Raw genomic sequence first — 25,798 nt, forward strand, 5'->3', positions numbered from 1 at the left:
GTGAAATGTCTCCCTGGCCACCACTGGTAATCTAGCAAAATCCTGAGATACCTGTCTAGCACTACAGCCAGCATTATTCAACCCTGACCATTCACCTACTGATGACACTTCAGTGGTCCCAACAGCATAGGAACCATTGTGCTCCATGTAGTCTTTGATCAATGTCTGCGCATAGCCACATAATATATAATGCTGCTTTTAATTTGATGCTATCCAGATTTTCTCAAAGGAGTTTACACATGCAGCATCAACTGCTTTTACTGGCAGTACATTTTGTGTGTGTGTGCGTATTGGGGAGGAGGTGGGATGGGGGAGGAGCAAGTGGGAATACTATTAATCATATACCTCTTCCATACTGTTGGATGCAAAGGTGCTTTGACATCAATGGTATACTTTTGCTAATATATCCCAATTCACTGCAGTTCAATTTCCTGTAGGTGATTAATGGCTAAAGGTGTGTCCTAACATTCCAAGGAAACTGCTCAAACACTATTGTTTAACATGGTTCCAATATGTGGAACAGGTCCCTTGCCTCATGCAATTGAGAAGTATGCACGATACAAATAGCTGTAAATGACAGTAAATTGTGATGAATTATCCAGGATACAACTATAGTCTGCCAGCATTATTAACTGGTACCTGGTATTGTTTGCCCCAGTGTTGAGAAACATTCAGTGCCCAAATGTTAAATAGAAGTAAAGTGAGCAGGGAGCCATTAATTGGCACCCCCTTTACACTGCCCCAGTTGTTCCTACTTCAGTTGTTCTGGGTCTGTGCCCAGAGTGAGCATAGTGCCAGGGAAGCCACGGCGGTGAAGAAAGAGGGGAGAATTTCCAACCTTCCTGCTTCAATTTCTTATGTTTTGGAGGATTCATTTCCAGTAGAGGGCAGTGGTGATGGACCTTGTGCTAATTGAAAACTTCTTAGGTGGGAAGGCTTGCAGGGGCCTTGCAGCAATAAATAGCACCTTTCTTTAACAGCCTGCCATCAGCCTGGATCTTCGGGCCTGGGGGATTTTTGGTTTCTGTCTTCCAACATCTGAGGCTGGTAGACAATTTTACATTTTCAGGTTTAAGTTTGGGTACCAACCTTGCTTCCTAGCACAAGGCCCTGATAGGGGTTGGGTCTATACCAAGAGGGCAATGAGGCAGTTCTAATGATCAATTTCAGACTCTCCAAGGGCTAGCTAATCATGTGCTGAGAATGTGAAACTCACTACCACAAGAAGTATTTGACGTGAATAGCATGGATTAATTTAAGAGAAAGGTAGCTAAATTATGAGGGAGAAAGCGATAGTAGGATTAGGTGAAGTAAGATGGGAGGAGGCTTAAGTGGAATATAAATACTGGCATTGAACTGTCAGGTGATGGCTTGTTCCTGTGCTGTCAATTTGATTTAAACAGGCTTTTTCTTAAAGGAACATCCAAGTCAATGTTTTAAATTGGTACTACCGCCTCTGTTCCAAATGCAACTTTATTAGGCACTGTATGAACTTAGAACTTAGCATGAATTATTCATTCAGGAAATCAATACAAATTACAAAGATATATGCGTTCAAATGTAACAGCTTTATATCAATTTCCTCGATGGAAATTACCATGCTTTATAATTTAATACTGCATAATGGGCTGAAAGGCTGGAAATAGTGCTGGCAACTTTCTGATTATGAGGAATTTGAGTGTTCTATCACTTAGCTACATTTTGTTTGAGCAAATGGCATTTATAATGTCTAATCGCTTCTTAATTTCTCCAAATCAACCATTTTAACCCCAAACATCTTAACCCCACCATGACATGTCTTGAACACGCTATTGATTATAAAGTAAAAAAAAAAGTAGAACGTGGAGTAAACTTCCTTAGTAGCTGTACTTTGAATGTGTGCTGTGGCAAATGGTGGGACAGTCCTGGGATCAGTGCCGAGAATCCATTACATCCATACACATACCTCCAAGAGCCCATCAGAGTCTTCAAAACTAATATGGACAAACCATTTTACCCCAATCAATAACTCCCCTCCTTCCCGCTGAACAAGTATCAGCCCCACCCCTCCCCACCCCACCCCCATCCCCACCGCTCAACTACTCTCCCTCTCCCCACCCCCGCTCTCACTCTGAGGTGGCATCAATTTTCAAGCATTGAAACAGGGTCACAGTAGAAATAAATTTGGGAAGCACTGGCTTAGATAAAGAGACAGAGAGCAGAGTATCTAAATTTGCTGATGATACAAAGCTAGGTTGGAATGTTAGCTGTGAAGAGGACACAAAGAGGCTGCAAGGAGATACAGGCTGGCTAAATGAGTGGGAATCAAGATGCCAGATCTTGCTGCAATTGCACAGGACTTAGGTGAGACCATATCTGGAATTCTGTGTGTAGTTGTGCTCTCTCCATTTAAGGAGGGGTATCTTTGCAATGGAGACAGTACAACGAAGATTCACTAGATTGTTCCTGGAATGAGAGAGTTTTCCAATGATGAGGGGATAAGCAAATTGGGTTTACATTCTCCTGAGGTTAGAAAAATGAGAGGTGCTCTCATTGAAACTTAAAAGATTCTGGAGGGGGTTGATATCATAGACACCTCGAGGTTGTTTCCGCCTGTCAGAGGAATCTAGATGAAAAGGGCACAATCTCAGGTTAAGGTAGCGAACATTTGGGACTGAGATAAGAAATTTCTTCACTCAGAGGGTTGTGAGTCTTTGGAATTCTCTACCCAAGAGGATTATGGATGCTCCAACACTGAATATATTAAAGGCTGAGGCAGACTTTTGGCCTGTCAGGGGATCAAAGGATATAGGGAGCAGGTGGGAAAGTGGAGTTGAATCTAAAGGTTAACCACGATCATATTGAATGGCAGAGCAGGTTCGACAGTATGTATGATCTATCCTTTCTCCTATTTCTTATGTTTTTATGTTCTAATGGAGAATTCAACAAAAGAATTTGCATTTGAATAACTGCTTTCATGTTATCAAGATGTGCCAAAGCTCTTCACTCTCAATGAAGCACTTCTGAAGTGTAGGCACTTTTCTAAAGTAGGGAAATGGTGTCCAATTAGCAAGGAGAAATATCCCAAAACCAATTAATCAATTTTTGGTAATTTTGGTTGAGGGATAAATATTAAACAAGACCCCTGGAAGAATACCCCCACTTTTCCAGAGATGAGATCTTCTACCTCCATGTGAGAGTACAGGTAGAGCTTTGGATTATCATTGCATCTGAAGGCAACAACGCTGATAGTGCACCATCTCCTCAGTACTGCTGTCAGCCTGAACAATGCAGTTGAGTCTCTGGAGTGGAGCTAGAATCCACAACCATCTGTTTCCTTGACAACAGTCCTACATCTGAGTCAAAGTTGACACCTCCATATGATCACTAGGAATTGTGTATTTTCCCATTCCAATTTTGTCTCTTTCAGTATAAGAAAGTCCCTGACATTTCAGGCTGGAAAATCGCCATACCTGAAATAACAATCGAGGTATTTTCCAGGATTTTTTTTTTTGCCAGCAACTAGCAAATATTAAATTCTTTGGGGGTAATGCTTGCAGCTACTTGGCCCAGTCAAAGTAAGGCAGAATGCATGGGGCAGTATTACAGATCCGTCTTCCAGTCAAGCGAAGCTCTGGGCTGGGAAAATTCAGAAAAAAACAACAATCAACCCTTACAGGCACTTACAGGCAGAATTTTCTAGTTGGTCGGGGGTTGGGGGGGTGTGGTTAGTGGGCACAGCTGGAGCAGGAGCGGGCGTGGGCGGGCACAGACCTGATTGCCACTCGTGATCGGGTTTGCGCCGCCATTTTACGCGGGCCAATTAAGGTCGCCCCAGCGTACTTCACGGCTCCCGTGCATAGTGGGAGTGGGTGGGCAGCGGCGGGTGCGCTCAGCCACCGGGTCCAATTATACAGGCGGCCTGTCTAAAGGAAGGCCTGGCAGCCTTGGAAAGGCTGCTCACCAAGGCTGGGCGAAGGGCTCTGCAGAGGGGCAATGGAGGTGACACAAGTCCAGAGGGTGGGCCATCGGGGCAGGCCAGGCCAAAGGGTAGTTGCGGGGGTCCAGTGTGCCCCTAATTTTTCTGACGAATGCCTTGCTGCCTTCCACGAGGAGGGGGCAGCACAGTGGAATGTGCTGGTCCCCCAGGATGGAAGGAGGAGGCTCCCCCACATGACAAAACGTTCCTGGAGGGAGGTGGCGGAGGTGGTGATCTCCCGCGACATGGTGCGGCGCACCTGGATCCAGTGTCGCAAGCGCTTCAATGACTTGTTGCGCTCTGGAAGGGTAAAGACAATGTTGGCATTGGTCACTTAACCCACCAGGTCGGCTTTCGCCCCTGCTGCTCCCCCCTCCCAAGTCTGAGTGTAGTGACTGCATTGAATCATTGACGGCCTGTGTCCTTCGCTGGGTGAGCCAGCAGGTATTGCCCATGCGGAAGTCAGCCTAAGAGGGTGGTGAAGAGATGGGTTCTGTGCCCGCAGCAAGTGGTACACTGAGACCCATATGACTGGTTTGGGGGCAGCCTGGAGGAGCTGCACCTAGGCGCTGTGTTTGAACTCCAGGACATGTCCAAATCAGAGTGATGATATGCTGGGAGGGGAGCTTCAAGGTGGTGAGGCAACAGACCATCTGTTGCGCCCTGCGCTCCACGTACTTGCGCCTCCTTGCTATGGGAGAATGTACCATGTGGTGCCTAATGTGATGTAGGCAGCATGTGGCTGGGGGGTGGGATGGGGGTTGGGGAACAGGCCTAGCATCTTTGTGTGAGTGTTCGGCAGCAGCAGGGTGAGGAGGTACTGGTGCCCTGACATGTCCCACTCTGGTTGGGGTGAGCCATGCGTGAAGAGAGTCCATGTGCGACTTGTGCAAATCAATGCTCTTCTCTCACTTTCAGAAGAATGCTCATAGGGCTGCAGATCATGTGAGGACTGGTGGCGGCCAGGCACATATCTCCATTTTTAGCCGATTTGAGCAACAGGCTCTAAATTTGGAGAGGTGCCTTGCGCCCATGAGAACTGGTGGCAGTGAGACTGGGGTGCCACGGGCAGGTATGTATGACCAGCAGTGAGGTCAGCATTGTTCTTCCAACAGCCATAGCACTACTGGATACTAAGTGATTTAATTTTGCAACATGGTTTGACCATTGCTTATGGAAGGATAAGCGCATAATGATCCGAAGGACAAGGATGCATTTGTCATTGTCTCCACATTAACTGATCCAATGTCCTTGTTCTTCCTTTCAGCACCATGGAGCAGGGCCAGGAGGAGGAGTAGGAGCAGCAGAGGTCACCTCTCACAAGTGAGGGCCTTGAAGTCTCACCAGCGTCACACCATTTCTGTGAGGCAGGCACCAGCGCAGATACTAGCGCCTCGGTGGGAACTAGATCATCAGCTAGTGTCCTGGGGCACAGTGGTGAGGACACTTCACAGTCGCTGGAGGAGCTGGCAGAGATAGAGACTGCCCATGGCGCCAGCAGTCAGAGGACTGCAGGTGACCAGGTACATGCTCAGTCGGTGGCTGATGATGTGCCTCTGGAGTCGTCCGCAATGCAGTAGCTGCAGGAAATGAGGCCGGGTGTACTGGAGCATCTGGGGGAGATACATGAGTCTATGCTTGGCTTGGTCTCTGTGGTGGAGGAGTCTACGCGGATGATCGCCAAAGCAACGAGCCACATGTCCGAGCGCCATATATCCTCAATGGAGAGAGTGGCGACTCTTGTGAAGAGGGTCCTCCAGGAGACCCAACAGGGCTTCCTGGGTATTTGCTCGAACCAGCAAGCCCTCACATCGGCATTGACTTCAGCTGGTCAGTGCCAGTGTGGGAGATGGTCTGGGCACCAAGCTTCCCAGCTCAGTGCCCATCCAGCCACGGTGAGCAGAGAGGTCCGAATTGACCTCACGTTGGCACTGCAGCTGCCTGTCATCTCTGCGGGCAACTCTCAGGGCACTCCAGATGAGGGCAGCAGTTCCTCCGCCCCTTTCCCAGTGATCATAACATCTGATGAGGCTGCAACAACTGGGGAGATGTCAGCTGTGGAACTGGCAGCTCCCTCCCAGATGGGGCCAGCACAGGCTCCACGGGCCAAAGGACTACCATCAAAGTCATCGAGGCCAACAGGACAGCAGAGTCAGCAGGCTGGCTCAGATGCCACTCTCAGTGATGGGGCAGGACCAAGACTTAATGCCCTGAAACAAAAACATAAGGCACCTTAGCCACACCACGGATTTATCACTGGTGCTTTTGTGTTGGCCTGAGATGAGGTCATTATGATTTGCTTTGAATTGAAACGCCATTGTCATTTCTTTGGATTAAGTTTCTTTGCGTGTGATATTAAATTCATGCGTGTGACCATGGCTGGTATCTTTTCTTCTGCATATGTAAGGTTTCCAAAAATGTTAGGAGTGCTTTGTGGGACATTCAGCTTTATTGACAAGGCCCTTAATGACTGTTCCTAACCTGGTAGATTTGGCACTTAGGTATCGAGTATGGAGCCTACAGCCCAGGCTTGTACTGGAGGTCCATCTGTTGTGTACTAGCTGAAGGTTCATTGGATTCAAGCCTCCCGGGTGTCTCTGCCTCCCTGCAGTATGCCTGGGTCAGTGTCTACCCCCTCAGCATTTACCTGTGCTTGCACATCCTCGGACTCACTGCTGGACTCATCCGTGTGCAGCTGCAGCCACTGCGTCGACATATTCATCATCCACTGGATCCCCCCTTTCTAGCACAAGATTGTGGAGAGCACAGCACGCAACCAATATCAGTGACACATGATCTGGGAGGCTTTGGTGTGCACCCCGTGAACGGTCCAGGCATTGGAGGCACATTTTGAGAAGACCGATGGTTCTCTCCACCACTGCCCTTCTGGAGGTATGGCTCCTATTGTACCACTGCTCAGCTTCTGTTCCTGGATGGCGGAGAGGCGTCATGAGCCACCTTCTGAGGGGATAGCCCTTGTCACCCAGCAGCCATCCATCCAGCCGGGCTGGAGCACTGAAGAACCCTGGCACCTGGGAGTGTCTGAGGATGTAGGCTTCATGGAAGCTGCCCGGGAACCTTGCACAGACTTGTAGAATCAGCATCCTGTGATCACACACTATCTGCACGTTCATGGAGTGGAAGCCCTTCCTGTTGACGAAGACACCGGGCTCACCTGCTGGTGCCTTGGTGGCCACATGTGTGCAGCCTATTACACTCTGGACATGGGGGAAGCCAGCAATCACTGCAAAGCCTCTGGCTCACCCTGCCTGACTAGCCTTGTCCCAACGGTAGTGGATAAATGTCAATGTATGCCTGAACAGAGCGTATGTAACCTGCTTGACACAAGTGTGGACAGCTGATTGGGAGATACCGCAAAGATCACCCACCGAGCCCTGGAAAGAGCCAGAGGCATAGAAATTGAAGGCAGCTGTGACCTTTGGAGCCACTGACATGGGGTGTGCACCCACACAGTTAGTGGAGATCTCAGGCCCAATCATTTGACAGATATAGTTGACTATCTCCCTTGAGAGACGGAGCCTTCTTCGGCACTGCACCTCAGACATATTGAGGTTGCTACTTCACCACCTCTTTACCCTGGCAGCAGGATAGTGGCGTCTTCTGCAGCCCTGTCCGCCTTGGTCTGTCTCTTGGCCCTGCGCCCCTTGTGCCTGTGTCTGTCCTCCCAAAGGTGGCTCCCCTGGAGGCTGAATGTGCACTCCTGGCCTCGTCCTCCTTCTAGCCCTCCCTTCCTTCTCAGAGGAGCGGCATCTAGTGAACATTTCAGCTCCCATTCCAAGGCTAAGGGAAGGCTTCCTGAAACTTGCAGGCCCAGAAAAGATTCCTCACTGCAGAATGCTGGTCTGAAGGTTAAGAGTCCAGGCAAAGCAGTTGGTATGCATTTTGAACTATTGCAAATCACACAGGCAAGTTTCAAAAACTTTGAAAAATCAATACTTGACTGTGCTCACTTGCGACACCACTGAGCCCTCTTATCCCATCCGTGGATGAGGTTTATACAAATGTGTCCTACCCACCTGCCCATTGCACCCATGTGCCGACCCGAAGATTGCACGGGTGCCGGAAAATCAGTATTGATTGGTGAGTCAAGGGCCTTAAGTGGCCCATTAATTAACGGCGGGCGTGCAGCAGATATCATCGTTTGCCCGCGCAATGATATATCGCGATGGCACGCGGTGACGTCGAGACGCTCTCCCGACATCACCGCGTGTCATTTTACCCATGGACATGTGGTGCCTGCCCCCACACACCAATGGGAAAATTCTGCCCTTTGCCTTAGGAATCAATTTAGCGCATCACTTCAGTCATGCATTAAACACCTCTCCTGACTTTTGTTTTCATTGGAGAACAGTGTCTGAATATTTGGGCACACGGGGAAAGTACCTGATTTCTACAAGTATACATTTTCCAACCTGGGTCATTGGATGATCATCACAACTTGAGCTAACTCCTGCCCCTTCCCCACCCACACCCTCTACCAACTCCACAATTAAGCTCTTGAAGCCAATTGTTGTGCTCCAACTGAGATAATTACATCCAGAATCGACCAGGGAATAGATCAGAATAGAACTTGTGTTCTTCCAGGCCTCTGGAGCATGGTGTTTATGTTCTCATTTAGAATAAAAATTGGCGAGATGTATAAAAGGCAGCCAATCCGCTCTTGCCTGTTTTGCATTAAAATCAGTGTCGCTATTACCCATTTTGTGTTTAAAAAAGGCAATAAATCAACAATCATAATGCAGATGGATATCTCAGCGATTGATCCCGGTCATTGTTGAGAACAAAGGAGAAATGAAGAGAAATTGTTCTGGGATGCCAATGGATAAATTACACACTCCTCACAGTCTGAAGCATACTCCAGCAACGCTCATTCTACAAATGATGGTTAATCTGCTTTTGAGCTTCTGTTTGAAAGGGGCCCTGCTGGATTAATAAGTTTATTTTATTAAAAAGGGCAAAATAAGTACAGCTCAGTGTAGCGTAGTGTACTGCTGATCTCATATATCAGTGCCAGCACCCTGCAGAGCCAAAGGCGTGTTCTGAGGGAATTTTAGCCCTGGGAATCACTGTCTGTGTTAGTAATTCATGTCCAGTTGATACTAGCTGTCATCCAAATTATTCAGATAATGATTCAAATTTTTACAGAGTCAATGCTCACTTGATGAAAGGGCAGAATTTCAAAAGCTTATGAAACATCTGCCAGAGAATTTCAATGGCAAATCAAGGGATGGGAGAAACAAACTGCATTAGAGTAAAGAGTAGTCCAAAAATAGGAGGGATTAGACAGGGGAGCAATGCTAATGAAGCTAAGGCAATTTTAGAGTGCATGTGCATAAATGCATGCAGCATGACAAATAAGGCTGGTGAGTTACAGTCATAAATTGCCACATGGAGTTATGCTAGAGTGGTAATGCTGGAAACCTGGGCCAAACAAGGGCTGGAATGGGAGTTTGACAATCCTGGCTGCAATGCATTCGGAAGAAATGTGGAAGGAAAAAAATAGGGAAGGCAGTGCTGATCAAAGATAATGGTCTGAATTTTAATAGCGCCCAGAGGAACAGGAACGGAGGCAGGGATCCGAGAGAATAGCTAGGAGCCGAGTCAGAAAGGTTCCTCGGCACCATCCCGGAGCCAGATCATTTTCCCAACGGCGGGCTGAAATATGGATGGGTTGTCTGCTCCAAAGAGGCAGGTTGCCAACTTGCATGAGCAAAGGCCCAATTAAGAGCCATTTTATGTGACTGCTGGCTTTTTGCTGGTTGTGGTACGACGCCCAACCTCTCAACCACGCTCCCCCCTCACCCCTCACCCCGCCCCCTCTGCAACCTGAGGTTTGTTGGCGCAAATGGAGGACCATGGGTAGGGAAAGCTGCCCCAACAATCTCCCCTTCAACCTTCAGTCCCCTGAATGTTTTATTTTTTTTGAATTTACCTAGCCAAGCTCCCAAGGCTCCTGCATTACTAAGCAGCAACCCACCTCTCCCAGTGGCACTGCTGTGGATTCAGAGTTGCCAGCCCAATCAGCACGGTGAGCCCAAAGGCGGGCATTCACGAGGCTGGCTGTGGTAAAAATTGCCGAGCCAGTCGTGCTGCTGGCAAGTGTGGGCTGGGAAGCCCCTTTTCGCCCTGACGCCGGGGTCTTGATGCCCGCAGTAAAATTCAGGCGGCTCTTAAAGCTCCGAAATGGGATAGTAGGCTTAAACATTCAAATTTAATTAGAGTTAAGAAGCAGTTTTACATTATAGACCAGCAAACAGTGAGATCGAGATGGAGAAGCAATTTCACAGGTAAATTTCGGAAAACTGTAAAAATAATGGAGTAATGATAATGAGAATCTTAATTATCTGAATAAAAAATTGTTGGCGGGGGCAAGGGGAATGAAGTAAATAGAATGGAAGGGAAGGGAATCCCTAGAAGGCGTACAAGATGAGTTCATTGATCAATCACAGAATCATAGAAATTTCCAGCAAGGAAGGAGACCATTCAGCCCATCTTGCCTGCTCTGGGCAACAAGTAACCATCCAGCCCAATCACACTTTTCAGCTCTTGGTTCATAGTGTTGCACGTTCTGGCACTTCAAGTGCAAATCCAAGTGCTTTTTAAATGTTCTGAGGGTTTCTACTTCCGCCACCTTTTCCGGTTGTGAATTTCAGATCCCCGCCACCTATCGAGTGAAAGAATTTCCCCTTGAACCTCCTCTAAACCTCCTAGCCTTTACCTTATATCTATGTTCCCTGCTTATAGACCCCTTAACCAAGGGGAATAGCAACTTCTTATCCACTCTCTCTAGGCCCCTCGAGATTTTATACAGTTTGGTCTCTCCTCCTTCTCTTTTCTAAAAAAAATAACCCTAGCCTATCCAATATTTTATCATAACTAAGATTCTGTGGTCCAGGTAACATCCTTGTAAATCTGCTCTGTAGCTTCTCTAGTTCAATCACATCTTTTCTATAATGCGGTGACCAGAACTGCTTGCAGTACTCCAGCTATGACCTAAGTAGTGTTTTATACAGTTTCAGCATAATGTCACAGCTCTTATATTCTATGCCTCAGTTAATAGAGGCAAGTGGGGAGATGATGGTAATGTCATTGGGATAGCAATCCAGAGGCCCAGACTAATGCTCAGGGGACATGATTTCAAATTCCACCATGGCAACTGGTAGAACTTAAATTCAATTAATTAAATCTGGAATTGAAAGCGAGTTTCAGTAATGGTAACCATGAAACTTCCATCAATTATTGTGAAAGCCCATCTGGCTCACTAACGTCCTGTCAGGAAGGAAATCAGCCATTCTTACCTGGTCTAGCTTACATGTGACTCCAGACTGACAGCAATTTTGTTGACTCCTAATTGCCCTCTGAAATGGCCTATTAAGCCATTCAGTTCAAGGGCAATTATGGATAGGTAACAAATACTGACCTTGCCAGTGACTCCCACACCCATGAAAGAATTTTTTTTTAAAGTATCTTGTATGCCTTTATGACAACCTTATCTATCTGACCAACCACCTTCAGGGATCGGTGGGTGTGTGCTTCAAGGGCCCTCCCTACCCCCACACTTCTGGAAAGGTCCCATCAGATTGGAAAATAGCAACATGACTCTTCGATTCAAGGAGGGAGAGAGACAGGAAGTAGGAAACTACAGGCCAGTTAACTTTACAACTGTCAGAGGGAAATAGCTGGAATCTATTATTAAGGAAGTTATATCAGGGAACTTAGAAAATCTGAGTGCAATCAGACAGAGTCAACATGGTTTTGTGAAAGGGGCCTCAACTATTTATAATTTATATCAATGCCTTGGCTGAAGAGACTAAAGGTCCAGTTGCTAAATTTGCTGATGGCACAAAGATAGGTAGGAAAGAAAGTTGTAAGGAGTCTGCAAAGGGACATAGATTGGTTAAGTGAGTGGACAACAATTTTGCAGATGGAGTAAAATGTGAACTTCTCCATTTTGGCAGGAAGAATAGAACATAACAAATTATTTAAATTGTGAGAGATTGCAGAAAACCTAATGTACAGAGGGATCTGGATGTCCTGATACATGAACCACAAAAAGTTGGTATGCAGATACAGCAAGTGACTAGGAAGGCAAATGGAATGTTGGCGTTTATTGCAAGGGGAATGGCAGGGGGGTTTTGCTACAGTTGAGCAGGGCATTTGTGAGACCACATCTAGAATACTGTGTAGAGTTTTGATCTCCTTATTTGAGAAGGGATATAATTGCATTAGAAGCAGTGCAGAGAATATTCACTCAACTAATACCTGGGATGGTAGAGTTATCTTACGAGGAAAGGTTAGATAGGTTGGAATATTGGAGTTAAGAAGAATGAGAGGTGACGTTGAAACATAAGATCCTGAGGGGACTTGACAAGGTGGATGCTGAAAGGATGTTTTCCCTCGTGGGAGACTAGAACTAGGGGACAGTATTTATATGACTAGTCCAGTTAAGATTCTGGTCAATGATAACTCCCAGGATGTTGATAGTGGGGGATTCAGTGGTTGTAATGCCATTGAACATAAAGGGGTGATGGTTAGATTCTCTCTTGTTGTAGCTGGCCATTGCCTGACACTTGTGTGGCCCAAATGTTACTTTCCACTTCTCAGCCAAAGCCTAGATATTGTCCAGGTCTTGCTGTACTTGGAAATGGACTACTTCATCTGAGAAGTCATGAATGGCGCTGAACATTGTGCAAGCACCAGCAAACATCCCCACTTCTGACCTTATGATGGAGGGAAGGTCCGGTGGAGGTGATGGTGTAGTAGTATTGTCACTGGGCTAGTAATCCAGAGGCCCAGGATAATGCTCTGGGGACCCGGGTTCAGAACCCACTATGTCAGATGGTGGAATTTGAATTCAATAAACATTGGGAATTAAAGTCTAATGATGACCATGAAGCCATTGTTGATTGTGGTAAAAGGCCAATTGGTTCATTAATGTCCTTCAGGGAAGGAAATCTGTTGTTTTTATCTGGACTGGCCTACATGTGATTCAAGACCACCATTTGGGACTCATCAGATACTGAAGAAGTCCATGTCCATATTCAACAAGACCTGATTCTTGAATAACAAGGAAGAAAGAAAGGCTGTCAGGGGTAGGCAGAATGTGCAATTGGAGCCATAATCAGATCAGCCATGATCTTATTGAATCACAGAGCAGGCTCGAGTGGCCTCTCTCAACTGGATTGTTCTGCTCACATGACTAGCCCATTGGTATCATCATACAACCTATAGTTTTCTCCTTCATTATCAACCACAATTTTTAACTTCTTAATCATGCCCTCTACATTCAAGGCAAGGTTGTTGATACATAACACAAAAATCTGAGCCCTGCCGAAACCCACAGGAAACAGCCTTCCAGTCACAAAAAAATCCATTACCATTTGCTTCCTGCCTTTAAGCCGATTTTGGATCCAACTTGCCACTTTGCTTTGGCTCCCTTGGATTTTTATTTCAAGACTGGCCATTGAGTTTAGAGTAGCTTTCAAAAAGGAAAAGGAGTAATCAAAACTTAACTAAAAGAGGACTAACCGTAGGGAGATAAAAAAGATCTGACTCAGGCGGAATGGAAATAAAGATGATTGGGTAAAACAGTAAAGGAGCAATGGGAGGCTTTCAAGAGGGAAATGGGTGAATTTTATGCCCCAGCCCCCTGCCACTGTAATTGAAGGCAGGGAGGTTCATAAAATAAAATGGGCAGCCTGCCTGCCACCTTGCTGCCTACCTCCGAGCTGTCTCTCATATCACAGTGGGCAAGCAACGCAGCAGGTAGCCTGCCTGTCCAAGGGCCTATTGACACCCTTAAGTAGCCAATTAATGGCCACTGAAAGGTCCCATTCTGCCTCCACCATACAATATGTGCGAATGGGAAAGGCGGAGGCCAAGTATGCAGCCCGGCAGCTTTCACTGCACGCACTGCTGTCAGGTATGAAGGAGGTGCCTCCATCAGGGTCCTCTAAGCTCTTCAGGTAGCACTCCCCTCAAGATCGTACCCCCCTTTATTCCTTTTCCTGGCCTCTAAAACCTGACCTCCTTTGCTTACTCCTTCCTCCTCGCTGGGGTCTGCTAGGTAGGCCCAACAAAAATCTCTGACTTACCTGAGGTCTTCATCTTCGTGGACTGCTTGTAGTCCCTGGAATGGCACTGCTCAATCCTGGTGCCACTGGGACTATAGAGTGCCAGCCAATCAGGTTGGCTGGAAGCTTTTTCGGGCGGGACTTCATCCCTAATTAGGGTGGAAGTCCTACTCTGACCCAATTAAGGGTGCCCCCAGCGTATTGCCACTGGACAAACAGGTTTCTTGCTGACTCAGTGCTAATGGACTTTTTGTTCAGGGTTGGGGTGGGTAATCTGTTCCCCCCATAAAATCCATGGTATAGTTTGGGCACAGATAAGGTACTTTCCAATGAGGGAGAAAGGAAAAGCATTCACTATTAGAGCTCCCTGAATGACTAAAGTAATGGGAATTAAAATGAAAAATTTGAAGCTTGTGATAAATGTTAGCATGACAATACATTGGGGAATCAAGCAGAATATGGATTTTGGAGAGATCTGAAAAAAGGAATAAAAGGGGAAAAGGCAATGCAAAAGAAAAGATTAGCTAAAAATGTGAAAGAAACACTGCGGTAAAGTGGAGTGCTATGTACCTTTAAAAGAATGCAGTTAGCTGGCCATGTGACTGTATTGACCAATCGCTACATAGCGCGGGCTTCTTGGCTAACTGTAAGTCTAGAGCTAAAGGTGATTGAAGAAGCACACATGGGCCAGGATTTTATGGTCGTCGAGCGGGATCAGTGGGCGGGCCCGGGAGTGGTCGGGAAGCCGGCTGCCACACGCAATTGGGCCCCGGCTGCGATTTCACGCTGGCTGGCCAGTTAACAGCTAGCCAACGTGAATTGCATGCTGCAGCACGGGCACGCACAGTAAAATGTCCCTGAGGCACAGAGCTGCCTCAGGGAACTGAAGACTTTCCAAGTAGACGACAAAGAATTTTAAAATGCTAAAGAACACATCCCCTCATGTGACTCTGTCATATGAGCAGGGACATGTTAGCGATGAGTGAAAAAAGTTTTTATTTTTTTAATCACTGGACGAAACCTCATCCTGCACGTGGATGAGGTTTTACCAAAAATGCAAAGGCAGCTTGGCCTTTTCGGGTAGTGAAAAACTTCGATCTATTAGTTCATTAAGGGCCTTAATGGGTCGCTTAATTGCTGACCGAAATGTCACGCTAGTGCATGATGACATTGGGACACTCGCCCAACGTCATCACGCGTCATTTTACACTCATTCAGGTTGGGCACACACCCACCCGATGGGCATAATATTCTGTCCCTGGTGTTAGTGCTCTGTCTTAGCTCTAACAAACCAACAGTGTTTGTTCAGTTAATTGGCCTCTCTGCCTACATTGTTTCAAGAACCATAATATCAAAGGCGCAGCTAGCGTTCGCCAGACAAAGCGAACCTGATAACTAAAAATGTGAAAAACACTAAAGCATCCCGGTCTATATTTATCCCTCAACCAAAATCACTCAGAACAAGATTATCTGGTCATTATCTCAGGCCATGTCCCAGAACTCTTCAGTATTGCACCATGGAACCAACCTAGATTTTATGTTCAAGTCTTCTGAAATGGTACTTGAATTGCAACCTTTTCACTCACAGCTGACAGCATTTTCACCATCCATCTATTCTCCATCCCACCTCATATACTGGATAAGTTTGGTGTAGGCATAGAAAGGAATATGGGAACAGGAGTAGCCGTGAGCCTGTTCCATCATTCAGTTCCATTGTGCCTGATTTGTACCTTAAATTCACCTATCCACCTTGATTCTGTATTTCTTAATATCTTTATCTATCATGAAAGGCAAAAATGGGAATGGAGCAGAGAAGTACTGTGATTGGATTGTGAGCCTAAACCACAAGGTAGGGAAAAAAAGCGCAAAGTGACATTGTAGGACAAGTAGTCACATGGGATGTATATACTGGTAAGCTTTTACTTGAATTTAAATTAATCAACTCTAAAGTAAGACTTACATTAATGAATTAGTATAAAAAAACTAAAGCCAATTTGACAATCTATCATATAATTACAATCAGTGTTTAATTAATTAATCAGATCTAGGGGATAAAGTTAGAATTCTATAGCATTGGGCTCTAATTATCTAAAGAAAACAAAATTGCAGGACTGCAGGGAAAAGACAGGGCTTGGGACTTGCTGAGTTGCTCCTGCAGAAAGCTGGCAAGGATATAATGGGCTGAATGACCTCCGCCTGTGTTGTAACCTTTTATGATTCTATATCTAACATTCAGTAAGTAAGGTAGCAGCCGTAGAAAGAGCAGAATAGTTAAAGGATCATATGCCAACAAGTCACAATTAAAGCTATGATGAAGTTGCTGCTGCTTGAGGCTTTTTCATAGCAAGTTCATCCAGCCTATCAGCTCATAATTGCCCAAAAGTGAGCAGAGCCATAAAACCACTGCAGCAGGGATGAGGTGGAAGTAGTGGCAGAACCATCTCAACAATCATCATAGGAGGTACAGAATATTCCAAAACTACCTTGGCTGAGAATTGGCAGTTGGCCAATATACTTCTCCTTTCCCTAGGGAATTACTTCAAATCAGTCCCAGGTTAGGAGATTTTTTCAGGAGTTTTAACCGAGGTTGTTAAAAATTTGATAGGGTAAGACATAGAAGACAAGGTATAACTTTCATTTCAGGGGGTGGCTGTGGTGAGGTATAATGGGAGTCACGCCTGCTGACTCCAGAAATAATTTGGAGACAGCACAGGGGCATGTATTTATAGTGCCACTTCAAAGACTTTATAAGTACTTAGAACTGTCAATCAAACTGCAAACTGACAGGGTCCCCACTGAGATAGTAGGTTGTGAAATTAATCATGTGGTATTAATCCTGTAATTATAACCCTCAGACAGAGTGAAAGAGCAAGCACTGATCTTATAACATTTTTTCAAATATTTAAAGGGCAGGGCATTTAAATTGCTTGACAGCTGGACAGGTCCCTTGTCAGCTCCCTTGAAAGTGCCCTTGATAACTCCCTTGACAGATTCCTTGTCAGTTCACATGACAGTTCCATTGATCTTGACAGTTCCAATGAGTTTATCCACCTTCTAGTCACATTCATGTCTAATTTTAACAATCCTAAAGGGCACTTGATCTTTCAAAAAAAGGCACATTACCTTTCCCATGGGGCACCTCACCTCTCCAAAAGGTATCCTGGTACGATATCCAAAAATGTACCTCACCTCTCCAAAAAGATACTGTTGTGGAGAAAAGTCACTCTAGAGTCCATAAGATCCAGCTAAGTAAAAATCTTTATTCAAGCATAAAAGCAAAATACTGCAGACACTGGAAATCTTAAATAAAGCATGCCTGGGAGAAACTTGCCTATTCAAACATGAAAAAGCTTCTCAAAATTTCACCGTGGCACAGCATCTTTTGTAATTCTTGTTTCCAGACATTACTATTAGACTTTGTTATCAGTTGCTGATAGCTACAGGATCTTGCTAAACATCTATTAATGGCTACAAGATATCATTAAACAGCCACTAACGGCTAGTATTTCTGATACATTCACCACCTGACGGGTTTCTTTGACCTGACCAGTGAGCTAGACAATACATGACCTTCCTGGCATTATGGAATTGAATTTCCTTTATCTCTTCATGTTTGAACAGTTCCAGGATGTCAAGTATCCCATCCTGCCCATGAGTCTACCCTGAGGTTACCAAAGTGCATGATATATAAAATATTTGTTATAAAAATTCAGGCCTCAGTTTCTTATACAGAATGTACAAAAAGCCAACAGTGCTTGGTGGAAAGCAGGTACAAGTACTGGACAGTGAAAGTTATAAGCAGGAGACAATTAATTTTGAACTTGTTATATTCTAGCCTCTGCTCATTCAGTTCCCAAATGGTTATGTTTTGACAGATGTTCCATAGGCTTAACAGATTTTACAGTCTCTTTCATCCGGTGAGTGGCAGCTTACTACAAAATTGGAATCATCATTAGACAAATTTAAATGGCAGTCTCTATCAACTGGACATATACTGCTAACAAGCATTGCAACTCCCCATGTGCAAATGCCCTCAGGATATTCCTGAAGCCCTACAGGCAGCCTCACCATATTTGTAAAAATTAGAACAAACCAGGTAGAATCAATCTTTTATGAAACAAAATAAATTAAAGAAGTATTTGCCAAATTATCACTTCCCTTGATATTAGCAAATGCTAGTGGATGCTTCCAATTACATAACTAGTGGATATCCATCTTTCTATTCTTTGATATCGAAGAAGACAGTCAGGATATCAATGCATTTGATTTTTAATCAGAGTTCTTTCGTGACTGATTGAGATACATTTTTGCTTGGAATGAGCATCCAAAAAGTGAACTGTGGATCCTCAATGCATCAGAGTGAATATCTTGATATTTCACATGAGACTTCCTCAGCTGGCATCAACATGCAGTATCGGCAATGCAATGGGCGCCTTGGTACAAGATTCCTTCATGGATAGTCTCTGCCCATGCTTTCTTAGCTTGAGGGAGTTGTCCCCTGTATGACACACTTCTAGAGAGTAATCACTCTGTTACCTCTCTAAGAACAATTGCAAGCAGTGAAAGAACACCAAGGCTGGAATTTTCCAGCCCCGTCCGTGGCGGGTTCCCTGTGGTGGGGCTGGTGAGCCATTGAAATCTCCATTCATCTTGGCGGAACCGGAAGATCCCACCAGCGAGGGACTGGAAAATTCTGGCCCAGGGGTAAAAATTGACCTAACTGATTCTGTGGTTATGCAGCAATTATTCATTCTGTGCATTTGATTCTTGCTGCTGCAAATTCCTTCCTTTTACTAATGATAGCTTTGAACATATAAATACTATAAAGGTATAGCCTACTAGAGAAACAATAAGCAAGCAAGACCAACGAGCCACAGAAGTCATTAAAGCAAGCAAAAAAGAAGTATTAGAAGAGATATTGGCAATAAAGACTGACAAACCCCCAGGCCTGATAGTTTTAAAGGAAGTAATTGAGGAAATTGCAGATGCTTTAGTCATGATCTTCGCACACTTTCTCAATTCAGGAATTTATATTGGCAGATTTCTAATATAACTCCAGGCAGACTTACCCCAAATGTTTACACTGGAGTGTGGGGAGCCCGTGCTCAGCTTAAAATCCAGTTCCAAGTACCTGACTACTTAGAAAAATTTGAGTTGATCAGAGAGAGTCAGCATGGATTTGTAAAGGCTGAGCCATGTCAATTGAACCTAATTGAAATTTTGCAAAAGGAACAAAATAATTCGACAGGAGAAAGTCTATAGATGGGGAGGCGAAGGCGTGGTGGTATTGTCTCTGGATTAGTGATCCAATGACCCAGGGTAATGTTCTGGAGGCCCAGCTTTGAATCCTGCCATGGTAAATAGTGGAATTTGAATTCAACAAAAATCTGGAATTAAAATTCTAATGATGACCATAAAACCATAGTCAATTGTTGTTAAAAAAAAACCCATCCAGTTCACTAATGCCCTTTAGGGAAAGAAATGTGCCATCCTTACCTGGCCTGGCCTATACGTGACTCCAGACCCACAGCAATGTGGCTGACTCTTAAATGCCTACTGAAATGGCCTAGCAAGCCACTCAGTTATAAAAAAGTCACAAAAAAGGAATGAAACCAAACAGACTACTTGGCATCAACCTATGCACTGGAAACGACTATGGCAATCGCAAACCTATCAACCCTGCAAAGTCCTCCTTACTAACATCTGGGGACTAGTGCCAAAATTGGGAAAGCTGTCTCACAGATTAGTCATGCAACAGCCTGATGCAGTCATCCTCACAGAATCATACCTTACAGATAATGTCCCAGACACCATCATCACCATCCCTGGGTATATCCTGTCCCGCCGACAGGACAGGCCCAGCAGAAGTAGTGGCACAGTGGTATACAGCCGGGAGGGAGTTGCCCTGGGAGTCCTCAACATTGACTCTGGACTCCATGAAGTCTCATGGCATCAGGTCAAACATGGGCAAGGAAACCTGCTGATTACCACATACCACTCTCCCTCAGCTGATGAATGAAGGTGGCAAAGGCGCAGAATATCCTCTGGGTGGGGGACTTCGATGTCCATCACCAAGAGTGACCCGTTAGCACCACCACTGACTGAGCTGGCCGAGATCAGAGTGACATAGCTGCTAGACTGGGACTGCAGCAGGTGGCGAGGGAACCAACAAGAGAGGAAAACATACTTGACATCATCCTTGCCAACCTACCTGTGCATGACAGTATCAGTAGGAGTGACCACTGCACAGTCATTGTGGAGATGATGTCCCAGCTTCACATTGAGGATACCCTCCGTCATGTTGTGTGGCATTACCACTGTGCTAAATGGGATAGATTTCAAACAGGTCTAGCAACTCAAGGATGGACATCTGTGGGCTATCAGCAGCAGCAGAATTGTACTCAAACACAATCTGTAACCTCATGACCTAGCATATTCCCCACTCTACCATTACCATCAAGCCAGGGGATCAACCCTGGTTCAATGAAGAGTGCAGGAGGGCATTCCAGGAGCAGCACCAGGCATATCTAAAAAAGAGGTGTCAATCCAGTGAAGCTATAACACAGGACTACTCGCGTGCCAAACAGCATAAGCATGAAGTGATAGACAGGGCTAAGCGATCCCTCAACCAACGGATCAGATCTAAGCTCTGCTATCCTGCCATATCCAGCATCCAGTTGTGAATGGTGGTGGACAATTCAACAACTCACTGGAGAAGGAGGCTCCATAAATATCCCCATCCTCAATGATGGAAGAGCCCAGCACATCAGCAAAAGATAAGACAAGCATTTGCTACAATCTTCAGCCAGAAGTGCCGAGTGGATGATCTATCTCAGCCTCCTCCAGGGTCCCCTGCATCACAGATGCCAGTCTTCAGCCAATTCAATTCACTCCACGTGATATCAAGAAACAGCTGAAGATACTGGATATTGCAAAGGCTATAGACCCTGACAATATTCCGGCAATAGTACAGAAGACCTGTTCTCCAGAACTTGCCGCACTCATAGCCAAGCTGTTCGAGTCTATACAACAATGGCATCTACTCAGCTATGTAGAAAATTGCTCAAGTATGTCCTGTGCACAAAAGGCAGGACAAATCCAACACAGCCAATTACTGCCCCATCAGTCTACTGTCCATCAGCAGTAAAGTATTGGAACATCAACAGTGCTATCAAGCGGCATTTGCTTAGCAATAGCCTGCTCACTAATGCCCAGTTTTGGTTCCGCCAGGGCCATTCAACTCCTGGCCTCATTACAGCCTTGGTTCAAACATGGAGCAAAGAGCTGAACTCCTGAGATGAGGTGAGAGTGACTGCCCTTGACATCAAGGCACCATTTGACCGAGTGTGGCATCAAGGACCCCTAGCAAAACTGGAGTCAATGGGAATCAGGGGGAAAACTCTCCACTAGTTGGAGTCATACCGAACACAACGGAAGATGGTTGTAAAAAACAAAAAAACTGCGGATGCTGGAAATCCAGAACAAAAACAGAATTACCTGGAAAAACTCAGCAGGTCTGGCAGCATCGGCGGAGAAGAAAAGAGTTGACGTTTCGAGTCCTCATGACCCTTCGACAGAACTTGAGTCCGAGTCCAAGAAAGAGTTGAAATATAAGCTGGTTTAAGGTGTGTGGGGGGGGCAGAGAGAGAGAGAGAGAGAGAAGTGGAGGGGGGGGCGGTGTGGTTGTAGGGACAAACAAGCAGTGATAGAAGCAGATCATCAAAAGATGTCAACAACAATAGAACAAAAGAACACATAGGTGTTAAAGTTGGTGATATTATCTAAACGAATGTGCTAATTAAGAATGGATGGTAGGGCACTCAAGGTATAGCTCTAGTGGGGGTGGAGGGAGCATAAAAGATTTTAAAATATTTAAAAATAATGGAAATCGGTGGGAAAAGAAAAATCTATATTATTTATTGGAAAAAAAAGGAAGGGGGAAACAGAAAGGGGGTGGGGATGGAGGAAGGAGCGAAAGACCTAAAGTTGTTGAATTCAATATTCAGTCCAGAAGGTTGTAAAGTGCCTAGTCGGAAGATCAGGTGTTGTTGTTGGAGGTTAGTTGCAGGAGTTCCTAAGGGTAGTGTCCTCAACCATTGATGAATCCTCCACTATTAACATCCTTGAGGGTTGCCATTGACCAGAAACTGAATTGGACTTGCCATATAAATACTGCGGCAACAAGAGCAGGTCAGAGCCTAGGAATCCTGTGACGAGTAACTCACCTCCTGACTCTGCAAAGCCTGTCCGCCATCTGCAAGGCACAAGTCAGGAATGTGATGAAATACTCTCCACCTGCCTGGTTAAGTGCAGTTCCAACAACACTCAAGAAGCTTGACACCACCCAGGACAAAGCAGCCGACTTGATTGGTACCCCATCCACAAATATTCACTTCCTCCACCACCAACGCACAGTAGCAGCAGTGTGTACCATCTATAAGATGCACTGCAGAAACTCACCAAGCCTCCTTAGACAGCATCTTCCAGCTCATGACCACTAGAACAACAAGGGCAGCAGACCCAAGGGAATTTTACCGTTGGTGTCTGGGGGTGGGACCAACACATAAAATGATGTCACTGTGTGCCATTGTAATATTACTTTGGATGCGCGTGTGATGATATCCATTGTGCCCCCGCCATTAATTAACGGGCCACTTAAGGCCCTTGAGGCACCAACTGACGGCGATTTCTCGGTGTCCATGTGATCTTCGGGTTGGCGCACGGGTGCAACGGGCAGGCGGTTAGAAGAAGTTTGTATAAACCTCATCCATGGGCGGGATAAGAGGGCTCAGTGGGGCGCGAGTGTGCTCTGTCAAATATTGATTCTTTAAAGTTAATGGTACTTGTTTGTGTGATCTGCAATACTTCAAAACACATACCAGCTGCTTGGACCGGACTCAACTTTCAGGTCAGCACTCTGCAGTGAAGATCCTTTCTGGGCCTGCAGATTGCAGGAAGCCTGCCTTTAGCCTGGGAATGGTAGTTGAACTCTCCATTGGAGGCAGCTCCTCTGAGGAGCAAAGGAGGGCTAGAAGGAGGAGGAGGACAGGAGTGCACATTCAGCCTCCAGGGGAGCCACCTTTGGGAGGACAGATGCAGGCACAAGGGATGCAAGGCCAAGAGGTTGTCCAAGGTGGAAGGGGCTGCAGAAGACACTACTATCCTGCAGCCAGAGTATACAGGCAGTGAAGCAGCTACCTCAATATGTCAGAGGTGCAGTGCCAAAGGAGGCTCCATCTCTCAAGGGAGACAGTCAACTATATCTGTCAGATGATTGGGCCTGGGATCTCCCCTAGCTGTGTGGGCGGACACCCCATGCCAGTGGCATTGAAGGTCACAGCTGCCCTCAACCTCTATGCCTCTGACTCCTTCCAGGGCTCGCTGGGTGACCTTTGTAGTGTCTCCCAATCAGCTGTCCACATTTGTGTCAAGCAGCTGACAGTCACAATGTTCAGACATACATGGACCTTTATACACTTCTGCTGGGACCAGGCAAGACAGGCACAGTGAGCCAGAGGCTTCGCGGCCATTGCTGGCTTCCCCCGCGTCCAGGGTGCAATAGGCTGCACACATGTGGCCATCAAGGCGCCAGCAGGTGAGCCCGGTGCCTTTGTCAACAGGAAGGGCTTCCACTCCATGAATGTACTGATAGTGTGTGATCACAGGATGCTAATTCTACAAGTCTGTGCAAGATACCCAGGCAACGCCCATGATGCCTGCATCCTTAGACACTCCCAGGTGCCGGGGCTCTTCAGTACTCCAGCCCGGTGGATGGATGGCTGCTGGGTGAAAAGACCCTCAGAAGGTGACTTATGACGCCTCTCCGCCATCCAAGAACAGAAACTGAGCAGCGTTACAATAGGAGCTATGCCTTCACAAGGGCTGTGGTGGAGAGACCCATTGGCCTACTCAAAATTCGCTCCCGATACCTGGACCATTTGGGGCCGCACTTCCAGTACCCCCCAGATTGTGTCTCGGTGATAGTGGTTACATGCTGCACTCTCCACAATCTTGCACTGGATAGGGAGGACGCTGTGGACGACGAAGATGTAGACGCAGTGGTTGCGGCTGCACACGATGAGTCCAGCAGTGAGTCCAAGGATGAGCACACTCAGGGAAATGCTGAGGGGTTAGATGCTGACCCAAGCATACTCCAGGGAGGCAGGGACACCCAGGAGGCTTTAATCGAACAAACCTTCAGATAGCACACCACAGATGGACCTCCAGGACAAGCCTGGGCTGCAGCCTCCATACTCAATACCTGAGTGCAAAATCTGCCTGGATAGGAACATTAACTAAGGGCTTTGTTAATAAAACTGAATGTCCCACAAATCACTCATAACATTTTTGGTAACCGTCCACCTGCAGAAGAAAAGAGGCATCCTCAGCCATGGTGACATGTCAGAATTTAATATTATAACAAAAGGAACTTAAGAAAATTCAATTACAAAGTTGTCAAACATCACACCAACTCATAAAGACCTCATTGCCGGCCAACACAAAAGCACCAGTGATAAACACGTGGTGTACCTAAGGTGCCTTATGTTTACGCTTTCGGGTGCTACGTCTTGATGCTGCCCCTTGCTGGCACTGGCATCTGAGACAACCTGCTCACTGTGCTGTCCTGTTGGCCTCGATGACCTTGGTGGTCGTCCTCTGGCTCATGGAGCCTGTGCTGGCCCCACCTGGGAGGGAGCTGCCAGTTCCACAGCTGGTATCTCCCCAGCCGTCGCAGCCTCATTGGATGCAACAGTCACTGGCAGAGGGGTGAAGGAGCTGCCTCCCTCATCCGGAGAGACCTGAGAGGAGCTCACAGAGACAACAGGCAGGTGCTGCGCCGATGTGAGATGGTTTCGGTCTACCTTGCTCACTGTGGATGGATGGGCAGGGAAATTTGGTGCCCAGACCATCTCCCACTCTGGCATTGACCAGCTGAGGTCAATGCTGATGTGAAGGCTTACTAGTCCGAGTGCATCCCAAGGAAGCCCTGATTGGTCTCCTGGAGGAGCCTCTCCACGAGAGTCGCCACTCTCTCCACGGACCAAGCATGGCGCTCGGCCACGAGTCTCATTGCTTCTTAGTATAGACTCCTCATGTACCTCCCCCAGATGGTCCCACACACCCAGCCACATTTTGTGCCTCTGCTGCGTCGCAGACGACTCCGGAGGCACATCATCAGGCACCGACTAAACATGTGCCTGGTCCCCTGCAGTGCTCCGACTGCTGGCACCATGGGCACTCTCTGTCTCTGCCAGCTCCTCCAGCGACTGTGAAATGCCCTCACTTCTGTGCCCCGGGACACTGGCCAATGTTCTAATTCCCACCAATGTGCTAGTACCTGCGCTGGTACCTGCCTGGCAGAGATGGTGTGACGCTGGTCAAGACTTCAGGGCCCTCAGGTCTGAGAGGGGGCCTCTGCTGTTCCTCCTCCTGGCCCTGCTCTGCTGATAATGAAAGGAAGAACAAGGACATTGGAGCAGTTAACGTGGAGACAATGTCAATGTGCATCCCTGTCCCACACATCATCATGAACTCATCCTTCCATAAGCAATGGTCAAGCTATGGTGCAAACTTCAATCATTGAACATTCAACACTGCCATGGCTGTTGGGGGAACAATGGTCACCTCAGTGCTGGGCAAACATACCTGCCCATGGCACCCCCAGCCTCACCTACACCAGTGAACCTGGGCACATGGCGCCTCTCCAGGCCCTACTCCTGCTCTAAGCAGCTGAGAATCGCCACCT

Source organism: Carcharodon carcharias, chromosome 5, assembly GCF_017639515.1.
Source record: "Carcharodon carcharias isolate sCarCar2 chromosome 5, sCarCar2.pri, whole genome shotgun sequence".
Taxonomy (NCBI): domain Eukaryota; kingdom Metazoa; phylum Chordata; class Chondrichthyes; order Lamniformes; family Lamnidae; genus Carcharodon; species Carcharodon carcharias.